The 23,648-nt window shown below is 38.9% G+C and overlaps 1 protein-coding gene across 5 annotated transcripts in view; it reads left to right on the top strand.

Moving 5' to 3' along the window:
• Window positions 1-23,648, top strand: part of SORCS1 (sortilin related VPS10 domain containing receptor 1) — a 581,948-nt gene that overhangs the window by 391,139 nt on the left and 167,161 nt on the right. The gene's annotated exons all lie outside the window — the stretch shown is intronic.

The raw sequence follows: 23,648 nt of genomic DNA, 5'->3' as shown, positions 1-23,648 counted from the left end.
GAATTACTGGTGCAAAAACCTTTTAGAAGCCAATGAGCTTCCTGCAACTAGGACAGTGAAAGTTGCCTCCCTTTTATTCCTCTTAAAATCACACTATCTTTCATCAGCCTTGCAACGTCCATGTACCTAATAGCTTCCCTCACCATTCCAATTCTCTCACTTCAAAGAGGAATGCATTTTTATTTTTCTCATTCTCAAACACTGCCCTGAGACTCCTGTGGGAGTTGAAAGCCAGAGAACAGATAAATCTCTTAACACTAGTGAAACTGCCTAAAAAAGTGAAAGACAAGTCATTTGCAAACAAACTGGCTCAAAGATAACACAAAGAGACTTCTCTTTGGAAAGATACTTTTTTCTCCCATCACAGAGATATTGATAACTAAATAGGGTTTCTGTTGCATAGAAGTCACCCACCTCTTCACTGCTGCTTCCACTCAGGAATGACTGAAGCTTTGTTTTTGGCATCTAAATTGGCCTCTCCTTCTCTGGGAAAACAGTTCTAACTGTCACTGAATCTCCCTTTTCTGATCAGCATTTCTTCTCTTTCTCACTTATTCATTTTGTTTCTTATTCATGAGACACTTTGCATCTCCTTGTGCATCTCCTTATAAAGTCCCTTTTTAGAAAGAGAGTCCATGTGTTTTGCTTTGTTTATTTTCATTTCCTCCTTTATTGGGTGTTATATGTTCATAGAATAAATAAATAATAATATGCACAGAATAAATAAAGACTAAAATAAATTAGTGTGGTTCCCCTCATTTAACCTGGAGATGGAGTCAATGCTTCACCAATGAGAAAGTATGAGAGACCGATCTTTCTTTAAGTCCTGCTTCCGAGTAACTGAGAACATTTGCACATGGGCCAAGCAGTGGAAGGTGAAAACTTCATGAAAGTCTGGAGAGAAGTTTGTTCCAACTGACTGAAACAAAGAAAAACATTGATCAAAAAAAAAAGGAAAGTGAGATGAGAGAATTTCCTATGTTAAATGGTACATGGTACACAGTATTTTTCAGCTCACTGAGGGCTAATTTACACACATTTTGGGGATATAAACAATTCCATCATTGCTTTGACTGGTAGTAATTGAAAACCCATTATCTCTTCTTGGAATGGGGGTCTTCCATCTGTGACCAAATGTTATTACATAAATATTATTATACAAATTTTATTTATTATACAAATATTATACCAAGTGCTTGTAACCACATGTCATATCATTATCTTTATAAAAACTTTATACATTATCATATATAAATTCTAATTAATCTGTCTGTTGAGTGAAATAAATGATACCCCTCCTCTGCCTTTGGGAATAGAGACCTCTTCTCCATTCAAGCTCTGACACTGTGGTAGGCATTATTCAAACTTAAGCAATGTAATCCTCAGAACAATTTTATGAAGTAAGCCTTGCATTATCATCCCTAACAGAAAAGGAATCTTTGGCATGGGGAGGTTAAATAATTTAGCCAAGGTCACCCAGCCAGAAAGCAGCAAAGCCAGGATTAAGATTCAGGCAGAATGGCTTCAGAGCCTATAAGCTACTGAATCAGTAGACTCTGCCACTTCTTGGAACTTTTCTGGGCTGGAGCTATGAACTCTGGAAATCTAGCCTGTTTTAGGCAGATGAGTAGAAAACCCAAGGCTCTTTTGGCCACCATGCCTGTGTGTGTATCCTTCCAACTGGGCTTGGAAAGTGGCCCCTTTGGATTTTCCAGAGAAAGCATGAGACCTTGTAAATTACACACTGCACATGACGGTTGATGAAATATATTAGTCTCTGGCCACATGGTCTGTATTTTCTGACTCTGAGGAACATCCTACGGCTGGCAGGAAGGTGTCAATCCAAGCAATATTTGTTAGACTCTTGGAAATTAGTTTTTTTTTTAATTATATAAGAACTATTGGGCTATCTAGGATTATTCAGCAAGCTTAATTGAAATAAGCTCTCTTTAATCATTTCTGCTCAAAGCCTGGCTGTGGGAGTGTAGAGGGGACTGAGGGGAACTTTTATAGTGCCAAACTTACATGTGACACTGGATGATAATATAGCATTTCCCGTGGAGAAAAATGAAGATGAATTCATATCCTTTCCTCATCACCTAGTGCACTTAAGGCATACCTTTATTTTTGGTGACAATAGCACTCCTACCCCTGGAAGTAGTCAGTGGTAATTGTAAAGCAATTATGGAATGTAAGAATTTATCCTTATGCTCATGGTGGTTATTCGTAGTACCATCATACTGACATACATGTGAATGCTCTTCCAAGGAGTTTAAATTGCTTCCAAAATTGATTTGCATGTTTAGGGCATCTTATAAAACGTATCTTAGCACAATATTGCCCTAAATAGAATAGATGCATTTTTATTCAACTAACTGTTTTAATGGTCTTGTTCTTTACTACATCAGAAATCAATTATACTGGGAGGCAGTACAGCTTGGAATTTAAGGGGCTCAGAGATACTGAGGTATGAGTTCTAGCTTTGCCATTTACTAAGAAGGCGTCATGGGTAAGTTTAGTTCTGTGTGCCTCTTTTTTTTTCCCTCTGTAAAGTGAAGATAATTAATACCTACTTAGTTAAATGAGATGTTTCTTGTGAATTGGTTATATGCCTGACACCTAAGAACTGTATTGAGTCCCTAGTGGCTTACAGTAATATTAAATGATTTTTTACATCTCTTAGTTCTGTTTTTCCCCCAAGTTGGCTTCATTCTCAAGTTAGATTTCACTATTTATTATAGCAATGATGGACATCATCAAATTTAGTCTTACAGTCTGACAGTTTGGAAACTCCATCAAACCAGTCTGTCTCTTTCCTCACATTTCCAGGGATTGGATCCAAGTAGTCTGGCTTGGATCAGAGCTATGTAAGATGGTTCATTACTAATGTAGGTCAGACACATATCTTTTCTGGGAATTGAAATTGGAGGTGGTATACAGTCTCAGTCAAACTCCATAGCTCAAGGATGGAGGAGAGAAGATTCCTAAAAAGGAAGAAAAAAAGATTCTGTTATCATAAAATAAAAAAAATAGATTTTCATTAGGGAGAAAATAAGATGGGAGAGCTAGGTGTCAGAAAGATAATGTTCCAGAATAGGGATATGTATTTGTTAAGTAACTACAGTGGTCCAGGTATGTGATTTTGTTGTTATTCAGTTGCTAACTCATGTCCAACTCTTTGCAACCCCATGGATCACAGCATGCCAAGCTTCCCTGTCCTTCACTAGCTCCTAGAGTTTGTTACGATTCATGTCCGTTGAGTTGGAGATGCTATCTAACCATCTTCCCCTCTGCTGCCCTCTTCTTCTTTTGTCTTCAGTCTTTCCCTGCATCAGGGTCTTTCCCAATGAGTCATCTCTTTGCATCAGGTAACCAAAGTATTGGAGCTTCAGCATCAATCTTTCCAGTGAATGTTCATGGTTGATTTCCTTTAGGATTGAGCGGTTTGATCTTCTTTCAGTCCAAGGGACTCCCAAGAGTCTTCTCCAGCACCACAATTTGAAGGCATCAGTTCTTCTGCACTCAACCGTTTTTATGGTCCAACTCTCAAAACCATACATGACTGCTGGAAAAATCATAGTTTTGACTGTATGGACCTTTGCTGGCAAATCAATGTCTCTGCTTTTTAAGACACTCTCTAGGTTTGTCATAGCTTTCCTTCCAAGGAGCAAGCGTCTTTTAATTTTCATTACTGCAGTCACCGTCTGCAGTAATTTTGGAGCCCAAGAAAATAAAATCTATCATTGCTTCCACTTTTTTCCATCTATTTGCCATAAAGTGATGGGACTGGATGCCATGATCTTAGCTTTTTGAATGTTGAGTTTTAAGCCAGCTTTTTCACTCTCCTCTTTCACCCTCATCAAGAGTCTCTTTAGTTCCTTTTCATTTTCTGCCATTAGAGTGGTATCATCCATATCTCTGAGGTTGTTGATATTTCTCCTGGAAATCTTTCTTCTAGCTTTTGATTCATCCAGCCAGACATTTCACATGATGCACTCTCTTATAAATTAAATAAACAGAGTGACAATATACAGCCTTGTCATACTCCTTTCCCAGTTTTGACCTAGTCCATTATTTCATGTAAGGTTCTAACTGTTGCTTCTTGACCCTGATACAGGTTTCTCAGGAAACAGGTAAGGTGGTCTGGTATTCCCATCTCTTTAAGAATTTTCCACAGTTTATTGTGACCCACATAGTCAGAGGCTTTAGCATAGTTAATGAAGCAGTGAAAATCACTTAGTTGTGTTCGACCCTTTGTGACCCTGTGGACTGTACAGTCCATGGAATTCTCCAGGCCAGAATACTGGAGTGGGTAGCCTTTTCCTTCTCCAGGGGATCTTCCCAACCCAGGGATTGAACCCGCATTTCCCACATTATAGGCAAATTCTTTACCAGCTGAGCCACAAGGGAAGCCCAGTGAAGCAGAAGTAGATGTTTTTCTGGAATTCTCTTGCTTTCTCTGCGAATTTGATCTCTGGTTCCTCTGTCTTTTTTTTTTTTTTTTTTTAATTTATTCATTTATTTTAATCAGAGAATAGCTGCTGTAGAATATTGTGATGGGTTTTGCTATACATCAACATGAATCAGCCATAGGTATACATGTGTCCCCCCAATTCACTTGATCCTCACAACAAGATTGTGGAGTAGGGATTTTTATTCCCTTATTGATGAAATAGAAAAGTGATATAGTTTATGCAACATAATATGTAGTATACCAAGTTTTGAAACTTGGTCTATCTAGATCCATGCCTTTTGCTTGCAACAGTGAAGATCAGCCCAGAATCCAAGCTATGTGTGTGCTCAGTCATTTCACTGGCGTCTGATTCTTTGGGACCCCTTGTATCTCTCCATAATAACTGTTAGTTTAGCAGTTCAGTGGAACTTCCCTGGTGGCTCAGGCGGTAAAGACTCTGCCTGTAACAGAGAAAACCCAGGTTCGATCCCTGGGTGGGGAAGATCCCCTGGAGAAAGAAATGGCTACCCACTCCAGTATTCTTCCTTGGAGAATCCCATGGACAGCGGAGCCTGGTGGGCTACAGTCCAGGGGGTCTCAGAGAGTCAGACATGACTGAGTGACTAACACACAAACACACACTTTCTAACAGTTTAATAGATAAAAACCAAGGTATTGCATTTAATGCTGAAGAAGACTGTGGAAAGGAGAACCAGTGGTACCCACGTGCCTTGAGTAAGTGAAGCTTCTGCCAGAAACCAAGTTTACTGTTTAAGAAGTTGATGAATATGGTTTGTTGGAATATGATTCAAATTTAGGATAAAGGAATGAAAGGTAGTTTTCATTGTAAACCACTCAGCAATCTATTGGGCTTCCCTGTTAGTAAATTGATAAAGGATCTTCCTGCAGTGCAGGAGATCCGAGTTCGATCCCTAGGTCAGGAAGATGCCCTGGAAAAGGAAATGACAACCCACTCACGTATTCTTATCTGGAAACTCCCATGGACAGAGGAGCCTGGCAGGCTACTGTCCATGGGATCGCAAGAGTCGGACACAACTTAGTGACTGAACCACTATAGCAATCTATTATCTGTGCAAAAAACAAGGCAGTCTTAGAGCTGTTTTGCTTAATTTAAAATAGGCTCAAGCATACCTTATTCAAGCAACATATTGATTATGTTGTTCTGACATACAGGGGGCTGGCTGGAAACAGGGACAGCTGAATGGCAGATTACATTTTTTGTAACTAACTCACACATGAAAATTAACAGTCGGCTCGACAGTAAACCTTCTGTCATTCTAGAATGCCATCCTTGTTTCAGTGATGTCCCTCAGGGGGTGTATGACAGCTGTGTTGTAGCAGAGGGATCCAGGAATATTTCTGGCTCCATTTTCAGTGTGTTTGAGCAAGTTTATACTTTCTCATCCGTCCCTGTGGTTCAACGTCAGTCAGTATCAACGACTTCCCACCCCACATCTTTGGCAACGAGACTCATTTCTTGAGCACTTACTGTGTGCCAAGCTCTGTGCTGAGTGCTCTGAATATGTTGTTTCAAACAATCCTCAGAACAATGGTGTGAAGTAATTTATTGATGAGAACTTCTTCAAGACGTGTAATAGAAAAAGGAAACCTGTTTTAAGGGAAAAAAAATTTCAGATTCTCATGGATCTGAAAAATAAGGTCTAACTTTTTCTAGACTCTACCTGATGTGGGGGCTCATTACAATCATCAGTTTTCTCTTTTTATTGATTTATTTTTGTTTGCTTCCAAAGGCATTTGATTTTTTTTTGGCACATGATTGATTTACAGTGTTGTGCTAGTTTCAGGTGTATAGCAAAGTGATTCCATCACACATGAAGTCATCAGCTCCTACCCAGGGTCCTTTCATCTAACCTCAGGCATATGAGGCAGATCCATACACTTTCATTAATATATCTGGCTACAGTCAGAAAACACTCCAGGACTTAAAATAGTTTTCCTCTCTGAATCTGACTCATATCACTCCTCCTCATCATCTAGTCTTTGTTGAATATTGCTGCCAAGCCTATTGCAGCATTTTATTTTGCCTCATTTGATAGTTTGTTTTATATTCACCAGGTTACCATGTCACCGTGACCCTTCCTCTTCCTCCTTCAGATGTGCTGGCATTCAACCCAGCATCTCTAAGACCTCTAAGCCACTCTCACAAAAGGGACTTGAACGGGATAAGGCATGAGATAACTAACTCTTTTCTCTTTCCTCAGCTGGCTTTAATGGATTCAATAATAAAAGAACTCTCTCTACTTTTCCTTCCCCAGGTTTTGCAAACTGGAAATAGGGTAAAATCTAATGATGTTACCAAAAAAAAAAAAAAAAAAAAAACCCACACATATATATATACATATATATATGTATGTATATGAAGTAAAACTCTATGTTATCAAAATAACTAGAAGATATACTGCTATATTTGATAGCATTAGATTAGATAGAGTTATGGTTATTTTTTAAAGATGCTCTGCTGTATTCTTCACTCACATCTGTGAAGCCAGTCATTTTCTGTAGAGAATAATACCATCACTCGCTTTCAGTTTTATGTGAGACAGCAGTGTAACATCCCACCATCCAAAACCGGCTTTTTCTATGGGCTTCCATATTTCTGTATTCCCTGTATCCTAGCCTTAGCACCTTAGAGTCATATTCAACTCCGCTCTCTTACTCACCTCCTCTTAAATCTTTGCATTTCCAAGTCCCGCAGGTTCCACCTCCAGGAAGTTTTACCTGCCCAGCTGCTCTTCCATTCTCCCTAGTGTTATACTGATTCAGCACCACCTTCCCTCCCACTAGGAATAGTAAAAAAGCCTCTCCATCCATCTCCTCCTATCATACTACTGCTTCAGGAACCACGTACGCATTTCTCTGATCAAGTATTTTGTCTTTTTTCTCATGGCTTAAAACATAACATTGAAAAGAATAAGCATGTAACCTGGTTCTTACAAACCTGAGCTCAAATATACGTTTCTTCTGGCCCTTCTGCCATGCTCCCAATTCTGTGTGCCAAAATCTTAAAGGCTAAGTAAGTAATTCTAAGCACTGCTTAGTCTATGTACCAATCTATACCTCTTATGACTGTGGTTTTAAACATATTCCTACCTGGGAGTAAATTGTCCTTTTTTGTTTGCTTGTTTGTTTTTGTAGTGATTCATTTTTAACACCTACTATGTGTCAGGGTATTTTTTTTTTTCTTTGAATATAAAGGTAATATGTGAGGGTCTCTGTCATTATTAGGATCACAATATTGGACTTTTATGTTCTTTTACTGATGACTGCCTCTACTATGTAGCCTTCTTTGGTTCTGGCTTCTTATTTTTTTAGGCAGGAAGAATCTCTTCCTTTGACTATAAATGTGATCATGTCACAAATAAAGTGTAATACATCATAGTGCCGGTCGTATTACAGGTCTGTGTGTAGGATTAGTGGAAAGAACATGGTAGTAATAGTAGTCACTCAGTTGTGTCCAACTCTTTTGCGACCCCATGGACTGTAGCTCACCAGGCTTCTCTGTCCATGGAATTCTCCAGGCAAGAATGCTGGAGTGGGTATCTACTCCCTTCTCCAGGCGATCTTCCTGACCCAGGGATTGAAACTGGGTCTCCTGCATTGCAGGCGGATCCTTTGCCCTCTGAGCCAACAGGGAAGCCCTAGAGACATCATGCGCAGCTTCAAATCTGAGCTTCACTATCCACTACCTGGGTGATCCTGAAAAACTACTTCACCTGCCAGAGCTGACTTTCCTTCTTCCATATCTTATTTTGAGAATCAAAAATGGCATATTATGTTATTATTAAGTAACTTAGCACTTAGTATGTTCTTTGTATCTATCTTTTTGTTTCATTTCTTTCTTCTGCTAAAAGATAAGTTCCTTAAGGACCAACACTCTCTTTAACATATTTCTATCTCGTGTGCAAAAATAGATGGATAGCAAAAATTTTAGTGTGCACACACACATACATACCCCCCCACACAAATGCACATAAGGTAGTGAAATTAATCTACTACACATATACTTGTATATGCACAAACATAAGCCTTTAGATTGAAACACATCTTGAATGGATGTTATTTATCAGGAAATCATAATAGATAACCTGTTTTTCCTTCCAGCCTGAAAAGGTTAGATTTCTAAGCCACTGAAGCCATCAAAGTATGTATTGAAGGAGGGAGAGGGGACATTCTGGATTAGTAAAAGGAACTCTTTTCTATGCAGTAGGTTACTTATTAATTCAACAGACTGTCTTAAGGAGTCATGAGATCCATGTTAGCAGACAAATTTAAGGAAAAACAAAGTGGCTGCCTCCTAGACTGCTCTCACAGAGAGCTGTGCCAAAGAGTGTCGAGAGATCCTCTACATACTTCAGAATATGGGATTCAGAAGAAGAAACCCTTCTTTTTTGGAGTATGGACTTTATTCTCTCTTCTTTTGTACTCCTCATCCTCCCAGACAGTCTCTCCTGTTCTGAGCCTCTGAGATGAACCGTGTGTGTGGCTTGGGTAAGAGCAGAGAGAAGTAGCAGAAAATCACGCCCAGGATCACATACCAGGAGCTGCAGTGGGGCATTTCTGGTACCTGTACTAGGCATGCTGGATAAGAGGAGTTTCATTATCCTTGAGAGGGTTGCTGTTTTATCTCTTTTTTTTTCCTTTAATGAGCTCCACTTCAGTGCTATTTCCCTATCCACTTGCACCTTCCTCCACTTCTTAATCTCTTCCTATGATTAGCAGATTTTCCTTACAAATTAAGTTAAATTTCCCCTGCTACACTCTGAGCCCATCACTTTTCTCATGACCTTCATTCACTAATGGCCATCATTGATTCCTGTCCTCCTTATCTTGATGACTTCTTGTCTCAAAGGACTGCAGCTCCTCCATCACTGAACAGCTGAGATTCAGTCATTTCTCTAGATTCCCTCTAAGAACTCTTATGATGGCAGAGTACAAGAGATGCAGTGAAAGGCCAAAACAAAGGGTAACAATCCTCATAATTATGACTTCCTAATTTAGACTAATTAAAAAAAAAAAAAAATGACTAAGCTCTGGTGATTAGGCCTCACTTAGTCTTCAAGTTCAAGAGCCTCTGGATTTGTCCAGTGTCTCCGTATATAATTTCTATTGCTCAGTCACTGTCCACCTTTGTATGTTCTCTTTTGTCAGTGAGAGGTGGTGTTTGGTGTTTCAGAGTAAGGGCTCTGGAGTCAGGATGCCTTTGTTAGAATTTTATTAGAATCCTATTATCAAGGATGTCATGATGAGTTTAACTTCTTTAAGCCTTTTGTCGTCCTCATCTGTATAATGGTTACCATAATAGTGGCCTCCTCATATATTTGTTGTCAGGATTAAAGTGAGATTTGAGGTTAAAGTCTAAACACATGATGCATGATGAATAAATATTAACTATTATTTAAAAGAGGAATAGTGACAAGTTTGGAATTAATGAGTTTCTGAAATGTGGCCATCTCATTTTGATATTCAGTTTAATCCTTTATGGTTTCAGTGGGCATTTTTAATGTGTGTGCGTTATACATTTTTGTTGTGCCAGAATTTGGAACAATGGACAGAAAAGCAGCTTATAATTTTGTAGCTTCTCGAATATTTGAAAACTCTTCTTTATCCAGTTCATTTAATTTACATCAGTTGAGTCATTTTCAGAACTAACACCCATCCGTGAAGATAGAGGATACAGCCCCTGCCCCCCCGGGGGGCCTGCAGCTGATGGGGTGGGGTTGTGTCCCTATGGAAGTCTGTGGAAGAGTATTGTCCCTGCATAGCTGCTCCTCTGTGAGTGGCAGCCAAGCATCTGACTTGGAACTCAAGGTCACAAGGCTGTCAGTCTGAAAAAAAAGCTGGGCTTGTAGCTGGAAAGGGAAGAGCAAGGGCAAGCAAGAAAGAACCTACCAGTCCTTCTGCATCACCTCCCATCACCTCTAGCCAAAAGGACCTTCAGAGTGAAGTGGCCGCTGCTTCTCTCCTGCATTGCTAATCTCACACATGTTTCCTTTCAGTCAGTTCTAACTAGAAGCCATACAGAGACTCTGGAGAATATACTTGCAGCTTTGCCAAGCTGATCCAGTGCAAAATCACCACAGTATACCCATTGAAAACATAGCTCCTGTTCACATCATTTACCATATATAACTTCCAAATGAAAAGAGAAACGTTACACATCTGTCTAGCATGAGAGAACTCCCCATGTAACTTAAAACATGATAAATATCTTCCTAAAAAGATAAAAAAATCCATTGCCTATGGCATAGTGTCTGTCTTTGGGTGATATTCCTTCTCTAGTGAATCATAGTTCCCTATTCTTTATTCTGTAGTTAAAAATTGACATATAGTATAAGCCACTAATAACACATTTCATGTTGAAACAGAGAAATGGGAAAGAGAAAAAAGAAGGATTCACAAACACACATGCACAAAGATATTCACATTAAATTAGATGAGGGTTGGTCTCTAGGGCATGGTTCCTAAGGAAAGGAATTTATCTGTTACTAGACCAATGGTGAGAAGAAATTTTGGTAGAAATCCTACCAAAAAGTTAGGATAGTGAAGTACCCAGAACAGTCCCTGGTGTATACATATAACTTCAAATCTAAACTTTTATGGAATGAAGACGCACCCTTATTTTGTGTATCTGTGAAAATAATTCTTCTCATTAAACTTTATCATTTCAATAATTGTAATATACCTACTGATTTAAGAGATGTTAAAATAAAAAAATAATGAACATTTTGAAATTGATGAAATGAGTGAACAGTAAATATTTGTTGAATGAGTGAAAGATGAGGAATGGATGTTGGAGATGGAATAACCATAGGTATTTATTTTCCAAATCAAAGTTTAGATGAGTGAGTGAGTGAAAGTCTCTCAGTCGTGTCCGACTCTCTGCAGCCCCATGGGCTATATAGTCCATGGAATTCTCCAGGCCAGAATATTGGAGTGGCAATATTTCCCTTGTCCAGGGAATATTTCCAGAATATTTCCCTTCTCCAGGGGACCTTCCTAACCCACAGATCAAACCCAGGTCTCCTGCATTACAGGTGGATTCTTTACCAACTGAGCCACAAAGGAAGCACATGATTACTGGAGTGGGTAGGGTTGTCTAAATAGAAAACTAATGAGATGTGGAATGATGAATTCTAGACAGGTGGGTAGTCAAATGACCCAAAACCTGGCTCATTTGACTAGGTAGGAATGAAACTCAGAATGAAAAAAAAAAGAAGAAGAAACTCAGAATGACCTGAGGAAAATCATAAAAGCAACTGTAAGACTGATGAATCCTTGCAGATGACTAGCCCTGATATGTTTATGCATCAGAATCTCAGGATTCTTCGAAAACTTAAGGCTCATAACATCTTATTTCTGATTCTCAGGAATCCCTTCTATAAAATTTTAAGTTAAGTGGCTGAAAACAGCCTTTTGTATTGAGAATGGAACTTTGTCTATCAGGATCTATCTTTCTTTAAAAACAATAACTAGAGGAAATAGACTAGTCCCACTACTTTTTATTGTTGGCTCTGGCACTTAAAACATCAACACCTCTAAACAGAGAGATCCCATAATTTAGAGAAAGCTATCAAGATTTTCAGGGGCATGGCAAGATGTGCCCTGGGGTTGGGGGGGAAACTTGCTGCAGCATTTATGAGATTTATGGTAAAGGGTTTTACATGAGGGCTGAAGTTTAAGGCAAATAAATCCCCAAAGACAAATACCACCAATAATTGAATTACAAAACCATTATCATGTGCTGAACAGAGCAACTTTATGACTCTATTGTGACAAGATGAAACTTGTTAGAATATTTATGTACCTGGGATAGCTTCTGCACCACCAATCCAGAGAACAAGCTGGTTCTTTCATGTGCCTCCTATGAGCAGTTAGCCTTCCTGAGTAATTCAGTAGCCAAGGAAAACAAGATACTTCAGAGAGAGGGCTCCAAACAGACATAGCCTACAACTAGACTTCACATCTGACCTTGAATTTCAACAGCTCCTGGGTCCAACACATTTCTGTTGTCAGCTGAAATCAGGCTTTTCCCATGGTAAGACTTCCCTGGGCAGTCATACAGTAAATAAAGTCTCTGGCTGTCTTCATTGTTTTCTACTTCTAAACAAATGAAGAGTAAAAACATCCCAGTAATAAGAACCATTTTTTTTCTGATCTTAACATGTCTTTGAAAAATCATATACCTTCATCTTTTGTGATTGTTGAAATCTATGAATCAGACTCTTAACAGCGGCAATGAAATGGTAGTTTTACCTTTCTTATAGGATGAAGTGACCACGGGACCAATCCATTCCTCATGATGACTATGACTTAGTTAAAACAGATTAGGTTCCTATTTATAGTTTTGCTATAACTGAGTATATCCTTATGAGATTTGGGTAGTTTTCTCACTCTAATTTTTTTTTTAATTTAGAAATAATTTTAGGATTGCAGAATTGCAAAGAATAGGAGCTCTTATGTACCCTTCCCTATGGCTTACATCTTAAATAACCATGTTGTGATATTCATAACTAGGAAATTAACATTGACTTAATACTATCAACTAAACTGGAGAATTTATTTGGATCTTTCCAGGTCTTCTACCAATGCCCTATTGTTTCCCCATCCAGAATCCAAATAATAATCCAACATTGCATTTATATGTCATTTCTTTTTCTGTCTCCTCAAATCTCCTGTCTTTCCTTGTCTTTGATAACCTGGACAGTTTTGAAGTATGCTAATCAGGTGTTTTGTAGAATGTTCCTCAGATTGGTTTAGTCTGATATTTTCTCATGATTCATAGGTTTATACATTCTTGGGAAGAATATCACAGAAATGGTGTGCGCTTATCATGACATCACATCAAAGAGTGATACAAGTATCAATATGTATGTTTTATTACCAAAGATGATAACATTGATCGCTTGATTGAGGTGGTATCTGCCAGGTTTGTCCATTGCTGAGTTATTATTTTCCCTATTCCAACATCTGTTTCTTAGCAGCAAGTCCCTGAGTCCAGTTCCCACTCCGGTGAAGAAGAATCCAGATCTAACTCCTGGCAGAAGGAGTATCAAAAACTGGATGAACATATGTTAAAATTTCCATCATCATTAAGTCTTTTGAGAGGGATACTTTGAGGCTGCGCTTTTCACTCACTAATTTTAGGATGCATCTATCAACCTTGCCTGCAGCAGTTATGACTGAGGTATTCTAATGGAAATTTTTCATATTGATCATCTCATATGTGTTCATTGGAATTCTTCTGTCAGAAACAATTGTCCCATTTGACAATTTATTTAATGTATAGGATTATGTAATTGCTCAGTGAATGTACTGACCAAAAAAGGATAGTTAATAAGCCCAATTCTGGATTGTGTTTTGTTATTTCTTCCTCACCTCAGGAATCTCTGTGCGCCGTCTCTGAGTCTGTGGTCAAATAATCCCTGTTAGGCATTAAGATGCCACCTGCTAATTCAAGGCAAGATCTCTCTGCCTGATAAAGTCCTTCTTAAAGGAAAATGTTAAAACCTGGAATGAAGCAGTCAGAGGCAAATTCTTCTCCCAGTGACATATTTGCTTTATTGACTGTGGAGGTGGGTACTCCCTTGGGAGTTCTGATCTCTCTCTCTCTCTCTCTCTCTCTCTCTCTCTCTCTCTCTCTCTCTCTCTCTCTCTCTCTCTCTCTCTCTCTCTCCCCTCTGTTCAGTTGGGCATCCCAAGGCATCTTTACCCTGAGGAGGGTGACTTGGGGGTACTGCATGCGTGTGCACACACACATACATGCACCTGCACACACACACTTTTACCTTTCCCTGTCTCTCTTCTATCCTGCCTATGGAAAAAAAATGCAGGCTTGCTGCTCCCTGAAAAACAAAACAAACCTCAAAAAAGTGTATTGACTCCACTGTTCAAGAGTGATTTTAATTCCTAAGACAAAGAATGAAAAGAAAAGGAATATTTTTTCACAAGAAAGATCACTGGAGTGAGTAAAGACCCAGCTTAGCAGTTTCAACCTGACACTGTCTGAATTGTGTGACCTTGGATGAGATATTTCCTCTCTTGAAACTTTGGTTTCTGTAATTGTGATATGCAGTGTTTGGACTAGTTCATCTCTAACAGTCTTCTCATCTCTAAAGGTTTACTGTTGACAACAATGTTAGCTATATGTACTCTTTCTTTTACTCTTCACAACCGTCTTATTATTAAGTAGTAGTATTATCAACCTTTCTACAGATGGTATGTGGAGTTATAGAGAAATCAGGTTCCAATCTGACTGTGTATCATTTTTTAGCCACATGACCTCAGGCAAGTAAATTGCTTTCAGGGCTAACACAGCCTTTCTCTTATCTCACCATTATTTTTCCTGAAATTGTGTTGCATGTGAAGTTTCTAGGCATACAATATATATTCTTATCCAAGTTGTTGGCAGTTGACAAGCAGGATACCAGCAGTGGCACAGCCTTACAAACCCTATGTGATATCCATCCTACACTTAACAAATGGACACTAGTCATTGATCAACAGCATTTGACAAGAGATTTATTTTTCTAATGTAGTTAAAACCCTTTATAGTTCATATGTTTTTTCCTACACAACTTTCAAGAAATGGTATATTATATATAATATACACCTGATATATATTTATAGTTATTCACTCTCTTTCTTCTGTGTTGAAACCTAAATATGAAGGGCAGGGATTTTCCTCTGTTTTATTTGTTGCTAAACCATCATCACCTAGAACTAACACTGGCACATTACTGGCATTCAATAAATATTTGTTGAACTCATTCATTCATTAAAAATTTAATTGAGAACCTGCTGTCTGCCCTCCTGGGGAGGACAGTGTTAAAGATTTAGCACGTTAAATGTTAAAGATGCCCCAGGAGTCCTCAGTCTAGAGGTCTCTAGACTGGTCTCTATGGTGAGTTACCTATGACCCCACCCCAGGGATGAACAAGATGATTCATGGAGATGTGAGAAGCAAGTATTAGAATTTCTGACTTTTTGCTTTCTTTTGTTTTGATTTCTATTTTCTGTATATTTTCTAAAGTGAATATGTAAATACTGTAGTGCATTTGCAATTCCACCTGAGCTATCTCAAATCCTAAAAGATGATTCTGTTAAAGTGTGGCACTCAATATGTCAGCAAAATTAGAAAACTGAGCAGTGGCCATAGGACTAGAAAGTGTCAGTTTTCATTTCAATCCCAAAGAAGGGCAATGCCAAAGAATGTTCAAGCTACTGTACAATTGTGCTAATTTCACATGCTAGCAAGGTAATGCTCAGAATCCTTCAGGCTAGGCTTCAGCAGTGTGTAAACTTCCAGATGTATATGCTGGATTTAGAAAAGGCAGAGGAACCAAAGATCACATTGCCAACATCCATTGGATCATAGAGAAAGCAAGGGAATTCCAGAAAAAAACATTTACTTCTGCTTCATCGACTATACTAAAGTCTTTGACTATGTGAATCACAGCAAACTGGAAAATTCTTAAAGAGATGGGAATACCAGACCACCTTACTTATCTCCTGAGAAATCTGGTTGCAGATCAAGAAGCAGCAGTTAGAATCTTATGTGGAACAACAGACTGGTTTAAAATTGGGAAAGCAGTACAACAAGGCAGAATATTGTCACCTTATTTATTTAACTTATATGCAAAATACATCATGAGAAATGCCAGGCTGGATGAATCACAGACTGGAATCAAGATTGCTGGGAGAAATATCAACAACCTCAGATACGCAGATGATGCTACTCTTTTGACAGAAAGTGAGGAGGAACTAAAGAGCCTCTTGATGAAGGTGAAAGAGAATGAAAAAGCTAGTTTTGGACTCAACATTCAAAAAACGAAGGCCATGGGATATGGTCCCATCACTTCCTGGCAAATAGAAGGGGAAAAACTGTAAACAGTGACAGATTTTTTTTTTTCTTGGGCTCCAAAATCACTGCGGATTGTGACTGCAGCCATGAAATTAAAAGACACTTGCTCCTTTGAAGAAAAGCTATGACAAAACTAGACAGCATATTAAAAAGTAGAGATATCACTTTGCTGACAAAGTCTGTATAGTCAAAGCTATGGTTTCTCCAGCAGTCATGTATGAATGTGACAGTTGGATAATAAAGAAGGCTGAGCGCCAAAGAATCAATGCCTTTGAATTGTGGTGCTGGAGAAGACTCTTGAGAGTCCCTTGGACAGCAAGGAGATCAAACTAGTCAATCCTAAAGGAAATCAACCCTGAATTTTCATTGGAAAGACTGATGCTGAAGCTGAAGCTCTAATCCTTTGGCCACCTGATGTGGGGAGTTGACTCAGTGGCAAAAACCCTGATGCTGGGAAAGTTTGAAGGCAAAATGAGAAGAGAGTGGCAGAAGATGAGATGGTTAGATAGCATCACCGACTCAGTGGACGTGAATCTGAGCAAAGTCTGGGAGACAGTGAAAGACAGGGAAGCCTGGCACACTGCAGTCCATGTGATTGCAAGCAGTGGAACACAACTTAGCCAATGAATAACGACGACAACTAGTGCATTTCCACAACTTATTACTAATAACTCCTATATTGGGTATGTGCTCTCTTTTTTCTCTCTTGCTTGATGTGTTCAAACAAAAATTTGGAGATTTCTGCCCTTGGAATTCTCTTATGGAATATTATTTCTCTGGGTCAGACTGTCTCCAGCAGCAAAAAACTCAGGTTTCCATTCCTTTACACTCATTTTCTGCCTTCTGGTCTGAAGTTCTTTGTCTGTAACAAATATGAAAATAAAGGAGAATTGAAGTTCTTTCCTCTTCTTGTCTCCCATTAATACAGTCCCTCCAGTTCGAATCAGGACCTTTACACCTTCCTCCTCTTACTCTGAATTTATGGTTAGCACAAATACTCACCTCCTAGTATCCCTGGCGTTTTTTCCTCTTATACTATCCCAACTTTAGCCTTCCAAGCACTCTTTCTTAAGATGGTATACAAGTTGTAAGTGTCCTGAAATTTGAGAAAAGTCCATGTATCCTGCTCATGCAAATACCACTTATCTCCCCCTCTGTCCCTTTGTCATTTGCACACATTAATTACATCTACCTTACGCTTGCTTTCCTGACTGTAGAAATGTTCTTGTTTTTATTAATAGTATAGGTTTATTACTATTAATGCATGCATGCATGCTAAGTCACTTCAGTCGTGTCCGACTCTGTGCGACCCCATAGGCTCCTCTGTCCCTGGGATTCTCCAGGCAAGAATACTAGAGTGGGTTGCCATTTCCTTCTCCAATTACTATTAATAATAATGCATAGATACATCTTCCATGTAATTGTTAAGTAAATTACTGATAAGTATAATGATCCCTTTGACTATTTCCCTACAATTCTAAAAATTCCAGAGGTGATTTCCATTATGAATTTTGAATGTACATTTCCAGTAGCATTTGTTTTACTTTTGTATGCATTTTGACTTTGAGCTAGTCAATAGAAGATAGATAAATTGGGTATTTTCATTTAATAGACTACAATAAAGTAGAGATCTTTGTCATTAATTTTTTGTTCTGGCATGGAACAGTCTCTAAGATACATCATTGAGTAAAATTAACAAGTTGCTAAAAATACATAGAGTATGCTACCACTATAATTTTAAAAGATAAAAGGAAACCTGCCTTAAAAATGCTGTGTGCTCCTCTTTTACCTCCATCCTACATTATTTGATAAATTAAAGTATTTTTCTCTGTCTCTCACTGGCACTGTCGTTTCTGTTTCAGGATCAGGCTCGTGATCTGGTCATGTTCACTGGTGTCTTTCTAGACTTTCTCATTTGCATTCAGAAACAACAAAGACAAAGATGGGGAGGCACCATAAAAGTGGGGAAATAAGAAGGAGGCAGGAAATTCAACCAATGGAGTAAGAAGTAAAGTCATTACATTAGAAGATGGGAAAATGGGAAAGAGGAGGGAAACTGTAGAAGAATGGTTTGTCCCAACCAGTTTAGAGGAACGGTTGATGTCTGGAGAGACACATGCTTACTTCTAACTAAGCCCTTTCATTTCTCTTTCAACTTTCCATTTTATTTCTACTGAGCACTTTGTGTAACAAAACCTCACCTCCCACGACCCTCCTGCACTTTATGTGTTCCTTCATTCTGAGTCAGACATCCTATTCCTCACTTTGCTCTCCTTTGTCTCTCTCCCCTGGATTTTGTTATAAATGTCATATAACTTAACAGTCAGACTTCTGATTTGGGGAGTGGGAATGATAAAATGCAGACTGTAATGAGCTTAACGATGTTGGCCATGCTGATCCTTTGTAGCATTTAAGAAACGAAGCATTGTTATTTGTCTGCCTTGGAGAAGGAAATGGCAACCCACTCCAGTATTCTTGCCTAGAGAATCCTGTGGACAGAGGAGCCTGGGGGCTGCTGTCCTTAGGGTCGCACAGAGTCGGACATGACTGAAGTGACTTAGCATGCATGCATGCATTTATTTGTTATTTGTAGTAGCTACCATTGTTTCTGGAAAACCAGTGTAACCATGTGGAGATCAGAAAAAAGCAAAGAAGCATGTTTCTCAGGCTTACAGGAGAGGTTAAAATGCCACCTTTAAGATCCTTTTAATTTTTTTCTAGCTCATTTCCCCCATGAGCTGATGAGACCTCAGGCCCAGCTGCTTTGTTTAGGAGCGAAAACTATAGCTTTAACTAGGACTTTCCTGATGGCGCGTGTCTCCGAGAGCCTAACTGTAGTGTTATGTGAAGAGGAAACCCTTGACTACAGAAGAGGAGACCAGAGGGTCCAGCCGCTAATACAGGCCAGCACTTTGCTGCTGCTTCTGTAGTAGATGGGGCCACTCGCTTTGTTTATGGGGAGCCTGCGGGAACATGAATGCTTCTTCTAAAACAAAAAGGAGGGGGGCGGGTGTCTCTAACGCTTGAGCCTTTGTCCCTCTGCAGATCCCTCCCGACTCCTCCCTTGGCCATTAGCTGCAAATCTGACTCTGAATAAATAAGCGCTATCCCATCATAGTGTTTATTTTTTAATACTTGCTCCGTGCTTATCTCCATCAGTAGATTTTGTGGCTCCACAACATTTATTGAGCAGTATATTAAGCTGGTATAAACTCAGACAAAATGCCAGGAGAATGATAAACTAGTGACATTTTTGAGTTTCTCTGTAGAAAATGTCTACAAAGGCTGCATTTGGCTGATTGTATTTCAGAAGGCTGATGTTTCACTGCTAACTTCACAGCGCACTATATCAGAGTGAGTGTTTTATTTGCATTCTTGACTACGATAATCCTTAGGTTTTATTCCAAAATCACTCCTAAATGTGAGCACTGGCTTAAGATACTGGAAGCATAGATGCAGGAGTCTGGGTTGATCTTGTTTGTATCAATACAGCTGAGTCTACTATGTCCTGAGGGCTTTTACCTTATATTTTTCTTGGGCAGAGAGACCTACACATAGATAGATGGGAACACAAGTTATTTTGAGCCATTTAAAAGCTTATGTGCATAACTTTCTTCAGTGCCATCCTGTGGCTTTTAGGATCAAATACAAAACCTTAATGTGATGTTGTTGCTGTTTAGTTGAAAAGTCATGTCCAACTCTTTGCAACCCCATTGACTGTAACCCACCAATCTCTGTCCATGGGATTTCCCAGGCAAGAATACTGGAGTGGATTGCCATTTCTTTCTCCAGGGGATCTTCCCCACCCAGGGATCAAATCCATCTCCTGTATAGGCAGTGGGTTCTTTACAGAAATGCTAACATGATGTACACAGTGCCTAAATTTGCATGCTATCTTCTGTTGATCTGCTGTGAAAACTTAGCCATGTTTACTGTTTACATTCTAGTAGACACCTCTGTGGGTCAACTTCTACCTGACCTGTGGCCTTTTGACTTGATATTTATCTCTAGGGAGAATGCTCTGCCACTCCCTCTAGCCATTGATCATATCATTGCATATCCGTGAAAATTCAATCTATTTTACTCTAAAGACTTACGGAACATTCTCCTGCAGACATTTCTCCTATGTCTTCAAATACCAGCTTGAATATTAGAACCCTTGTTTAACTGGATTACTGTCTCTCCCATAGCTGTATGTAAAGCCAGGGAATCTGTAGCCCTTGTTCTTACCACGTAAGAGGACATTGGAATATTTCACTAAACAAATAAGAGAATTCATTCATTTGTATGGTTGATCTCTAGGCTAATGACTCTTTTATTTTGTCTGTTGATTCATGATGAGAAAAAATTTCTGTTAATGAGGTACCCATGATAACCTAAGAAGCTTTTATTACCAACATGAATTTTAATTTTCACATGAGGATTAATATCCCCCATCTATCTACACATACTTGCTGTGAGCCAGGAATCTCTTAAGTGCTTTAAGGTGTATATTTTAGGAAAACTTATTTTAGGCTCATTTTATCCTTAAAAAATAAAAGCACAGAGATGTTAAGTAACTGAATGTCAAACATGCAGATAAACTGATAAATGCTGATATGGCTTGCTGTGTACTTCTTTATTCAAAAGCAGTTGGTAAACATTTATTGAATATCTATGTATGGCATGCATGGTACCTAGCACAGTTTGAGCTTGTCTGTCAATAAGAGGGACAGACAAATGAGTCACCATTTGAAACATGGCCTAATTTGTGCTATGCAAAAGAATTGCAAAGTTCTGGATGTCTCAGAAGGGATAACCAACTTAGTTTAAGTGGCACCCCCACTGGGGAGATAGTTTTCAACTTCATTCATGTGTAGCAGAGACAGAAACCATAAGAGTTAAGAAGGCAGAAGAAGGCTAAGAGGTTATTCCAGGCAGAGGTGCCGATACGTGCAAAGCATGCATGAAGATATTCCTTAACTTCATTGAAATTCAGCTCCAGAAGGGAATTCATTTTCCCAATTAGACATAAAGACAATATAAAAATATACAAGATATAGCCACCTATTGTAATTAAAGGACCCTGCACCAATATTTTTCATCTCATTTTTATAGAGAGATTCTTTCACAGTCCCAGAATTGAACAACCCAATATATCGGATATTATAGTAAATATTGACCAGTGTAAACATGTCTATATATTTGTTGAGGAAACATTCTTCTCTATGCTCTGGTAAGCACAGAGAATGTAGTGATAAAAACAGAGCACCTGCCTTTGGGGAGCTCAGTGAAGTAAGAGAAGCAGTTATGCGAAGAGATCCAGCAAATCATTATGAACCATGATGGGGATGGTACAGGGCAATCTGGAAGCATAAAGCAAAGCTGCCCAAACCTTTGTGTTTAATGCCTGAAATCAAAGTTACTACATGATTGGGTAGAGATTCTTAATGCCATTTTTGAGATCTCACTTCAAATATGAGATCATCATGGGAATATTTTGAATTAAAATTTCTATTTATGCTGATTTTCTCTGACTTCTTATTTTTTTTAGTTATTTTTGAGGTTTAATTGACAAATAGACTTGTAATATGCTTCATGTACAGTGTGACAATTTGATACATATATACATTATGAAAGGATTTCCATAATTGAGTTAACACATTAATTACCTCACATATTTACCTTCTGTGTGTGTGATTTGTAAGAACACTTAAATTCTACTATCTTAGCAAACTGCAGTTGCATAATACAGTGTTCTTCATTATAGTCACCATGTTATACATTAGGTCCTCAGACCTTATTCATCTTTTAACTGAAAGGTTGTGCATTTTTATCATTTTCTCCCCATTCTTCCATCCCCCAAAGTCCCTGGCAACCACTTGTCATTATTGTCATCATTGTCATCGGCATCATCATTAAGCCCAACAATTGGTCTTAAAACATAGAGAAAACCATTCAATTCTATAGCTCCAACTAAAATGCATGAATGATCTAGAAAATGATATTTTGCAGGTCAGTGATGTGTTTCCACAAGGGTCTGGTCAATGACAGCACCATTAAAATCAGCACCTCTGTGAACATCTAACATTGTTTGGCTTCAGCTCTTGAGAACTCACCAGTGCCACAAAGTAAAAGCAACAATAATTCTTTATAATCTGTGACTGCAGATCCAAGAGGCACCCTTAGGCCTCCAGGAAAAAGGAAGAGCACATCAGCAAATAAAAATTGTGGTCTGACTTTAAAGTTTTATTTTGTTACTGTGGTTGTTTCACTATACCTGGGAAAATCTTAGGCGGGGTAAGGGAGTTGGTAGCCAGGGTAGATTTTGAAGAGACAAAGGACTCTGTTTTGGCCCTGTCTCTTTTTATTAGTTAATAAGAGGAACATGTCACTTGAAACAACAGCTCCTGCCTTTAGAGATAGTAAAAGATCTTAAGAGATTTTGATTTGAGGTCATGAGCACATGGAAAGATGAAACTGGATACAGGATAATCATTTTGCCTCCAGTTGACATCAACCACAAGGCAAGCAGGTTAGTTAGTTTGCAGGGTAGTTGCACCACTGTTTCTGGGATGCCAGCGTCATTGATGTTGGTCATTTCAAGGAAGAAGCTTGCAGCAATTAAGGAGGGAAGTGACCAACATGTTACTACCTAGTAATAATTTGCAAAAACCAGTTACCTGCTGAGCTTTCTGGTTTGAGGGTTGTTGGGAGCTTGTCTTTATTTTTAGTGCTCATGACTGTGGTCTCATCAGTAGAGGTTGATTGAACCCAATCAATGCTTCACTTTGGGCAGTGGAGTGCTACCAACCATAGACAAGCAGTCACTACAGTGGATGACTGAAATGATGGTGAAAGTGTTACATCTTCCCATGTTCAGATTCTAACCAGGCGAATTGACCAAGTGCATGTCTCCTGTCTCTTTGTGGGGAATTATAAAACCCTTGCTAGGACCGTTCTGCCTCCTGGGAGAAGAGAAATACAGAGTTTAATTTTTCAAGCATAGGCTCTGAGTTTTAGGCCATGTGTCAATCAAAGAAAAGTTACTGACAGTGATAATAGGGCCTTAGGAGACTTCTTAAGATGAACAGAGACTAAGCAGGCTAAGCCTCAGACTCTTGGAGTTGGAAGATAAGGTCAAATGAGAAGTGTTCTGGGGATGCCCATAGGATAGTGATTAATTCACTTACTTCGAAGAGCTCACAGACCATCATACACTCTCCCTACCTTCCTCCCCTCTTACCTTCCCCACTTCCTTCCTTCAGTGTTTGAATATCTATTATGTTAGAGCTCAGGCATTATTTTATTCAT

This window comes from Dama dama, chromosome 15, assembly GCF_033118175.1.
Source record: "Dama dama isolate Ldn47 chromosome 15, ASM3311817v1, whole genome shotgun sequence".
Lineage (NCBI taxonomy): Eukaryota > Metazoa > Chordata > Mammalia > Artiodactyla > Cervidae > Dama > Dama dama.
Note: the sequence above shows the minus strand (reverse complement) of the source record. Positions and strands in the feature narration are given on the sequence as shown.